Here is a 10,348-nt window from a genome sequence, read left to right on the forward strand (position 1 = left end):
CAAACATTGTTTAACACCGGTAATATTGATTTGCGATTTGAATAAGTTTGAAGCCCCCAAATCCACCTTTGTTTACATTGTTGTTAGTGTCATCTAATTCACAATGTAACAAAGAAACACCATTTCAAAATTGTATGTAATAAAATTTGTGTATATCACCGATTAAAAAACGAGGAAAAAGAAACCTCCCCCACAATTAAAAATTGAGAAAACCCAATTATGATTTTAGTTACATGTAATTATTTGTTGTTTTTTTCCATTTCATGAAAAAAATTATATTTATTGAACTCCCCTTTTTTCTTTTTGTTTTCGTAGTGTATGCAGAAGCAGATTAGGGTCAGACGAGCCTAGGTCTAAACATTTATACATACCTATTATGATCGTGGCTAACTACTACGGTAAAAAAAATAATTAGACCTCGTAAGGGATCTTTATTGAGCCTGTGTATGGAAGATGACTGATGAGAAACAGTTTACTTTTGCACATTATAGTGGTTTGGTCTAAATTTCGAGCAAAGCTATACAAGAGAAATATGTGCTAGCCGTCCCTAAATTACTAGCGATAGGCTACAGAGAAGACAACTAATCAATACAACCCAACGCCAAATCATGAGCAACTTACTCTTTTACCAATTAATAGTGAGATTCGCCGTGACATTAAAGCCCCTACAGCTGAAAGGAGCGAGCATGTTCGGTAACGAGGATTCGAACCAGCGACTCTCGGACTGCGAGGAGAGCATTTTAACTACCAAGTCATACCAGGTACAGGTTTTACCGACAACAACTAGACACCACCACGAAAACAAGTGTGGTGATATGTTATATGTTTTAAATCCTCCACGTCATAGTGATAAATATTAAAGTTATTTTTAGATATTTTTGGAAACAGTGTAATGAACCAATAAAAGTAATGTATATCCTACAACAACAAGAGATTCACAGAATTTAAATACTGAGATTTCCAGCTATTGGTTGCAGATGGCATGACAAAAAATGGACGTCAGATTTAGCAAAAAAAAAAAAAAACAACTTTATTGACACAGAATAAAAACAAAACAGAAATCTAGCTTCAAACAAATTTATAATTACACAGTATATAAATGCAACAATTCGAAATTTTGCGTCTTCTGGAAATGAATCAGGTACCTTTCACACGCCAACCACTCTACCAACTGATATAAAGTGTTGACCTACATATACTTAAAATACATCTCGAGTTCGCACAACAACACAAAACAATTTAACAACTAAATTTTCGAACAACTAATCCTAACTCTAGTAGAACTCTAGATGCAAAACATTCTGATTGAAAAGCTCAGCCACAGTTTTGAAGTCTATAACAGTCCTGATATCAAAGTTCTAATTGGCATAACCTTTACTAGCTGAGCCAGTCACAATCAAACAAACCTGGAAAGTAGCAACTCTATCTTCTGACTTGATTATCAGATCAGAAATTTTATAAGGGCAAATTGATAGCCACCAAAGCCCTACAAACCAAGAAGAAAGATTTGAAATCTTCCTAAATTTTGTAAAGTAATAATAATAATGAAACAAACAAGTAAAATGTTTAATTATTGTCATATTAATTTCCAGCTAACAAATCCTTCAAACCTGTTGTTCTGTGATGATAATTTCGCCTGCGGTTTGTTATTCTTTAATCAGGAATACCATGATAAACCACGTGTTAAAAAAATAAATAAATAAAATTCACAGTTTTATAAACACACTTTTTTTATTAGAATGATTTACTTTTTTGTAGCCCGGCATGGCGAAGCGTGTTAAGGCGTGCTACTCGTAATCCGAGGGTCGCGGGTTCGCATCCCCGTCGCGCCAAACATGCTCGCCCTTTCAGCCGTGGGGGCGTTATAAGGTGACGGTCAATCCCACTATTCGTTGGTAAAAGAGTAGCCCAAGAGTTGACGGTGATGACTAGCTGCCTTCCCTCTAGTCTTACACTGCTAAATTAGGGACGGCTAGCACATATAGCCCTCAAGTAGCTTTGTGCGAAATTTAAAAACAAACAAACAATACTTTTTTGTTCTTTAGATGTTGATCCATTCTGTTCTGTGTAGTTATGAAAACATTTCTAGCTAATTCTACCGTAAAATTGTGTGGTTTGAATTTCGTGCACAGTTACATGAGGGCTATCTGCGCTAGCAGTCCCTAATTTAGCCACTCTTTTACCAACGAATAGTGGGATTGACTGTAACATTATAACGTCCCCACGGCTGAAATGGACGAGCATGTCTGGTGTGATGGGGATTCGAACCCGTAACCCTCTGATTACGAGTCGAGTGCCATAACCACCTGGCCATCCCAGGCCTCGTAAAATTGTAAGGGAAATTAAGTAACCTAATGAGGTTAGTAATGTTTCCAGTTTTGGTTACTTTATGAAAATTGTTTATTCTTAGATGACACTTTAAAATATTCCAATTCTAACTCCTCTCTCACCAGTCTAGTGTTTAATAAATGTACTGTTGAACAGAAATAGATGTTTACTTATTTTTGTACGAAAACATTTCAAACAAATGTATCCCTTATCTTGCCAGCATATCCTGATGATATATATAAGTACCTCTTTAAGCCTTCTAAAAGCTAAATATACATTTACAGATTGCACATTTACCCAGTGATGCAGCTTACGATGAATGTTGCAAGATGTAGTTATATTTATCTGTACTCGGTTTTTTTATGATAAAGAAACATTCAAATTTTTGTTGCAACAGTTAACAAATGTGTCATTCTGCCGTTACAGTAGGGTTTGTAAGTGTAAAAAAATAGTTTTATTTTTCTGTTTTTTATAGTTTACTCTTTATAATAGTAGATTTCATTTACACACTTTCAAATTAGCATCCTCTATTAACTGTTATTCATTTCTAGAAGTTTGCTGCAAACTTACAATAGAAAATTGTAATTTGTATAGCACAACTCTACACAATGGATTATTTGCTCTCTGTCCACAGCAGGTATCAAACCATGTTTTAACAGTTTTGTCCATAAACTTAGTACTGATCCACCAGTGGTCTGCTTGCAGGGAAAATATTATATTCAAACCGTTAGGCTTAATTTATATACCTTTATTTTTCATTTTATGCTACTGAGTAATTAAAATGAACTTGGAATACAAACTATGTTAAGTTTAATAAATAATTGAAATTGTTGAAAATGGTCTCTTATTTTAATGTGAGCCGAAATAATAATATTATGAAAATTAACCACAGTGAATACGATCAATATTGAGTTACAGGTAATGGTTTGAGAGCCACAACGGACAGCAATGTAGCCCAGACTTACGGGATTGTTTGTTTTTGAACTCGAGGGCTATCTGCGTTAGCAGTCCCTAATTTAGCAGTGTAAGACTAGAGGGAAAGTAGCTAGTCATCACCACCTACCGCCAACTCTTGAGCTACTCTTTTACCACCAAATAGTGAGACTGATCGTCACATTATAACGCACTCACGGCTGAAAGGGTTAGCATGTTTGGTGCGACCGGGATTCGAACCCGCGACCCTCAGATTACGAGTCGAACACCTTAACCCACCTGGCCATGCCAGGCAAATTACAGGTAATGGATAATATCAGTGAGTTTTACTTAATATAGTTAAAGCTTATGTATATGAGATTATGATTAAAATGACGATTGTCAGACGTTCTATGGTCTACTTTGTATAAATAGAGCAAAGTGTAATGAACATTATTTTTAACTAGGAACGAAATGTTTTATTAATGGTTAGCATTCCCAAAATACGCTTATAATACAAGGAAACTTGAGGAATCTCGATCTTCCTACAACATGTTCATAATATAAAAATGATCGAATTAATCTCTTTTATATTTATGCAAGTCAGTTAATTCACAAACAGTAAAACGAAATTATTTTGAACATTCATACTAAATAGTTACAAACTAAATCTGTAATCATATTGCAAATTACGACACAAAATCAAGAAGAAGTTTAGTAAATATTCTCACAGTGCCAACTAAATAGTTATAGCCAGTGATGCCGAGAAAACCCACTTGTAGAGAAAAATATATGTATAAACGGCTGGTTTGGGTTGAGAAAATTTTTATGTAGAGGAGCGAATAACGTTTCGACCTTCTTTGGTCATCGTCAGGTTCACAAAGAAAGAAATAGGTAACTGACCGATAGCTGACCACATGTTTGAAGAGGGTAGTATAACTGAGTGTTGGAATGTAGAGGTCGTCCTAAGATGTTTGATTATATTTATTAATATAGGTATAAAAGTGTTCCTTTGTATTGGTTTATTTTAGGCTTGAGTTGTTGTATAAGTAAGGCTTCTTTAATTTTGCGTTTGTTTATGTTTGTTTCTTTATTTAGTATTTGGGTGTTTTCTATGGTTATGTTGTGTATATTTGATTTCACTGCACAACAAAGTTTTTGCTTCTTGAAAACTGTTGGGTGTTCCTTATAGATTTTTGGCTGCTGATCACGAAAATCACATCCAAATTTGCCCATCACGTACCGTTTCATCGAAATCTTCAGTTTTCTAATGTTTTTTCTTATATTTGTGTCCAGAAAATTTCCTTTCTGTAAGAGACCTATGAACAATGTTTTGTGCAGTCTGGGCATGTCCAGATATGAAATTAGGTCAGATTAGAAGCTGTTCTGTGGAAGTATGCAGCTTGGGCAGGCCGGTGCTAGCTTTACACTGTCTCAGAAGGCTATAAAAGTGACTTGCATACACAGATACTACTCATTGGATTAATAGTGTGTATCTTATAGTGTGTACGCATTGTTTCAGAATATAGCATTGCCTCAGTAGCATTGTAACAAGTAAGTTAGATGTTATAGACGTTTTACAGGACGATTGGTGTCGATCTTTATGTCTCGTCAATGTCATAAGAGCCGCGATACATTCTGCTATATTTGTGGCGAGTATACGCTTGTTCATCAGAGACGCTCAATGACTGCTCTTGTGAAGAAAGCATATCATCTGTACTTCGGCTGTAAAATTGGTGATCAAGACCAAGAATGGGTGCCGCACATTTTTTGTGCGACATGTGTTGTCTGTCTGAGAGCTTGTCTCAGAGGCACTCGAAAGACAATGCCGTTTGCTGTCCCGATGATATGCTGAGAACAGAAAGACCATGTGACGGACTGTTACTTCTGTCTGACTAATGTGTCTGGTTTCTCTGCCAAAAACAAGCAGTCATTTGAATACCCTAATCTGCCTTCATCAATGAGATCCGTGCCACATGACGACAGTATTTCAATTCCGAAATCACCAGATGAATGAACCTTAGACGAACCAGATGAAGAAACTGCAATGCATGGAACTGGCAGTGACATTGATCAGAATTTTGAACCGTGCTACTCAGGCGATCCACATCTAATAATACAGTCAGAATTAAACGATCCGGTCAGAGATTTGGGTCTGTCAAAAGCAAAAGCCGAATTTCTGTGTTCGAGATTGCAGGAATGGTGTTTGCTGTCACCAGGTACGAAAATTTCTGTTTTCCTAAGCCGTCAAGATGATATAACCAAATTCTTTGCACAAGTTGACAGTCTCTGTTTCTGTGTTGACATCGAAGGATTGTTCTCTGCTTTGGATTGTGACCATGACCCGCAAGAGTGGCGTCTCTTTATTGATTTATCAATGTTAAGCCTCAAAGTTGTTCTGTTACACAATGACAACGTTCACCCTTAAATATCTGTTGGCTATGAGCACACATGAAAGAAACCTACGAGAATATGGAAATGTTGCTGAAGCACATCCAGTACAGCAAGTACAACTGGAATATCTGTAGAGATCTGAAAGTCTTTGCTCTGTTACTGAGACTGCAGCTCGGCTATACAAAGTACTGTTGTTTCATCTGTGAATGGGACAGTCGTGTCAAAGAGTCACATTATTCCAGACAGAGCTGGCCACTCCGTAAAAAGTTAGTTCCAGGACAGAAAAATGTGTCGCATGAACCATTTGTAGACCCAGCGAAGATTTTTTTGCCTCCTCTTCACATAAAATTGGGACTTATGAAGAATTCCGTGAAAGAAATAAACAAAGAAGGCAAAGGTTTTTGTTATTTAAGACAGATGTTCCCAAGAATAACTAAGGCCAAGATCAATGAGGGCGTTTTTGTTGGCCCTCAGATCAGATATGTTATAAGTGACAAGCGTTTCGAAGATCTGTTAGTTGGGCCGGAAAAGATTGCCTGGAAAACCTTCAAAGACGTTGTTGACAATTTTCTTGGCAATTATAGAGCCCCACATTACATTCAGCTGCGAGACAAACTTCTCAAAGCATACAAAACAATGAAGTGCAACATGTCACTCAAGATTCATTTCCTCCACTCACACTTGGGCTTCTTCCCTGCAAATCTCGGTGCTGTCAGTGACGAACACGGTGAAAGGTTTCACCAGGACATTGCTACAATCGAAAAACGATATCAGGGCAACTGGAATCCGTCAATGCTTGCTGACTACTGTTGGACACTGCAACGTGATGCACCGGACATTGAATACAAACAAAAATCATGAGCAACACACTTTTAATTATGTTGAGCTTAATAGCGAATTAGAAACATAAACGCAATTAAATACATTATTGCCGGTAAACAGTTAACTGTCTTTTTCTCAGAGTTCCTACGTGATGAAGCAAAACCAAAATTATATTTGTGCATACCCACCAGGTACCTGTCACAATCAGCAAACACTTTTCAGGAAGAAAAATTTTTCAAAAAAACTGTTGTGCAGTGTTTGCAGTGTTCGAATTGTCTATTTGTTTGTCTAATTCGTCGTTAATTTTATGGCTTTGTTTACTTGGTTTCTTAGTATGTTGAGGTTTCGTTTTGTTTCATGTACTGAGTCACAAGGAATGTATAGTCCAGAATAGGTAATTTTTCGGTGGATTTTCGTTTTAAATTGTGTATCGGTTCTTGTAATTTTGAGGTTACGAAATGATATTTGATTGCTTTCTTCATGTTCACATGTGACGTTAATGTTGGTAAGTATAGAGTTAATGTGATTGAAAAAATTAAATATGTGTTCTGTAGATATGAATCCCGCTTTTGTGTCGTCAACATAGCTGTACCAGTATAGTGTTGGATGTAATGATATATTAATTGCTTGTGTTTCAACTTGTGTCATAAAAATATTGGCTAGAACTGGTGATACTGGGTTGCCCATGCTTAGGCCATTTATTTGTATATAGTTGTGGTTGTTGAACATGAAGTTTGTCTTTATCGTAGTGAATTCTATGAGGGTTGCTAATTGGTTGCTGGGAATGTCTATTGATGGGTAAGGGTCTCGGATATAGAGTTCTAAGGCTATCTTACCGGCTTTAGCGGTTGGGACTTCTTGTAAAGATGTATACGAGTATAAGCACAACATAACCATAAAAAACACCAAAATACTAAATAAAGAAACGAATATAAACACAACATAACCATAGAAAACACCAAAATACTAAATAAAGAAACGAATATAAACACAACATAACCATAGAAAACACCCAAATACTAAATAAAGAAACGAATATAAACACAACATAACCATAGAAAACACCCAAATACTAAATAAAGAAACGAATATAAACACAATATAACCATAGAAAACACCCAAATACTAAATAAAGAAACGAATATAAACACAACATAACCATAGAAAACACCCAAATACTAAATAAAGAAACGAATATAAACACAACATAACCATAGAAAACACCCAAATACTAAATAAAGAAACGAATATAAACACAACATAACCATAGAAAACACCCAAATACTAAATAAAGAAACGAATATAAACAAACGTAAAGTTAAAGAAGCCTTACTTATACAACAACTCAAGCCCAAAATAAACCAATACAAAGGAACACCTTTATACCTATATTAATAAATATAATCAAACATCTAAGCACGCCCTCTACATTCCTACACTCAGTTACACTACCCCCTTCAAACATGTGGTCAGCTATCGGTCAGTTACCTCTTTCTTTCTTTGTGAACCTGACGATGACTGAAGAAGGTCGAAACGTTATTCGCTCCTCTACATAAAAATTTTCTCAACCCAAACCAGCCGTTTAAACATATAAATAGTTATCGTAATTTTCAAACTCTCAACGATTATTCCTATTTATCTCTATGGTAGTGTTTATATATTGAGTCATATTCAGTCATTTTGTTTTGTTTGTTCCTGTTATAAAACTGTGTAAAGCTTGTTTTGGGGTTGTTTTTCAGTTGGAGCTACATAGGAACAATCTATGTTTAGATTTGATATTTTCAGAAAAAACTGGTTTGCCTGCGGACTTACAACGCTAGAAACTGGGTTTCGATATCCATGGTGGGCAGAGCAAACAAACTTTAAGAGTGACTGACAATGGAAAAGCTTGACAAAATGTTTCCTGAGCTCAGTGACCACTGAAGTAATGATAAATAAATAACAAGTAAAGATTAAACAGTTAAGTGCAGTTAAATTGAACAATCTTTATCTAAGACAAACACAAAGGAAATATGTACTTAACTTGGCACAACAGTACTCGTGCATAAAAAAGAATACTCGTTAATAACGTACAACGTTATAAAGTACAAGCAAAGAACTGCAAAATAACCCACGCAAGTATATCAATCAATAAATATGAATTCTTACCCTTCACCAGTAGCTAGACTTAATTCCTTAATGGTAATACAGCAGTCATATCACATGGTAGAATTAGTAATAAAAATGAAGTTTTACAAGATAGGAATTAACATATTAATGTACTTTTGCCAAAATAAAAGAGCTTTACGAGAACACAGACGAAAACATATAAATAGCTGTTACATTAACATAAGTAAACAAATGAAAGAAATTCTTAAACAACTATAATTGATTTGAATTGTCTTGCTTAAAACATTTAAAAACACAAAGTAAAAATATTCCTTTAACATAATGTATGGTAAAAACACGCGAGAAATATTGACCAATTACTTAATATTGAAATAACACATAATAACGCTCAAACTCTTAAAGTCTAAGGCTTGAACTTTTTTAAAATAGTTAAGCTCTTACACTCATAAAAACAATACTTATGCAAAACACAAGTTATGAAACAACACGTTACATAAACATGGTAACATTAAAAAACTTGTTTACATAGGACAGCCCTCCCAAAAAGGAGAATAAATAGAATTAAAACATAATATAGAATACATTTACGATACTTTCAATTAAGTATCTTCAAAACTTTACATACAGCATATTTATACACTTATACACAACTACAATAATTGACAACATACTCTACAAGTGAGAAAAGAATGCACATACACTTATTCATAACATAAGCTTTTTAAGATTGAAAAAAACATACAGATCAGAAATCCTTTAACATTGAAATTTAATTCTTTCTTAAGATAAATGACTATTTATATTATTTTGCATTTCGCTCTTAAGAACAATCTTAAGTTTGAGTTTTCACTTCTTTTGTTTTTCATCTTAAGTTTGTCACTAGATTCTGGGCTAAATTTGTAGTTAATAGCCTTGATTTACATTATGATATTCCTGGTCTTTTGTAGAGCCTTATGGGTCTAAGCCAGATCTTCTCATAAATGCTGGACCTCATCTTCTATTTGAAAAGAAAACTCCAGACATCTCTGAAGAAGTCAATCTTATCTGTTATATATGGTTCAGGACATCCTTGAAGCTAACCATCTTATCTGTTGTATATGATTCATGATACCTCTGAAGTTGGCCATCTTATCTGATGTATATATTTCAGAACATCTCTGAAGCTGGCCCAAGGAACTTTCTCATAACTGTGGTCTTCCTTCCAAATGCATGTACACATTTGATGCTAGTAGTGTTCTATTATGGCACATCTTTTGACAAGACACCTTCAAGACTTGAACCATTAACTTATTGTAATTTTTGCCACTCTTTCCTTCACAATCACTGGGGTCACTGTGAAGTAGCAACCTTAAATTGAGCTGCTTGGAAGGTAGGTTGAAATATTTTCTCTGACAGGAATTCTGTAATGGTGGGGTTCACTATTTACAGTCTCAGTTAGCCATATTGAATGTTAACAATTAGAGGCTAGCTAAGCCATGTAAACATAAGGCTTAGTACATCAGGAGAGTCTATGATTTTGGAAGTGTCACATAATAATAATATGCCCACTGATTATAATTATCTAAAAGTCAGGTTGGTTCTAGGAGTATCTTGCAGATAGTCATAAGATAGATCCAGGTCCTCTATATCACTGAGCAAGAAAGCTTCTGCATAACAGCTTCATGCTCTCCAATTTTTGTGTAATGCTGGGAAATCTCTTGCTTTTGAGCACTGTGAACCACTAACTGCAGTTCATTGGTTATGATGGTGATACTTCACACCTTCCTACATTCATAATTACTCA

Source organism: Tachypleus tridentatus, chromosome 4 (assembly GCF_004210375.1).
Source record: "Tachypleus tridentatus isolate NWPU-2018 chromosome 4, ASM421037v1, whole genome shotgun sequence".
Classification (NCBI taxonomy): domain Eukaryota; kingdom Metazoa; phylum Arthropoda; class Merostomata; order Xiphosura; family Limulidae; genus Tachypleus; species Tachypleus tridentatus.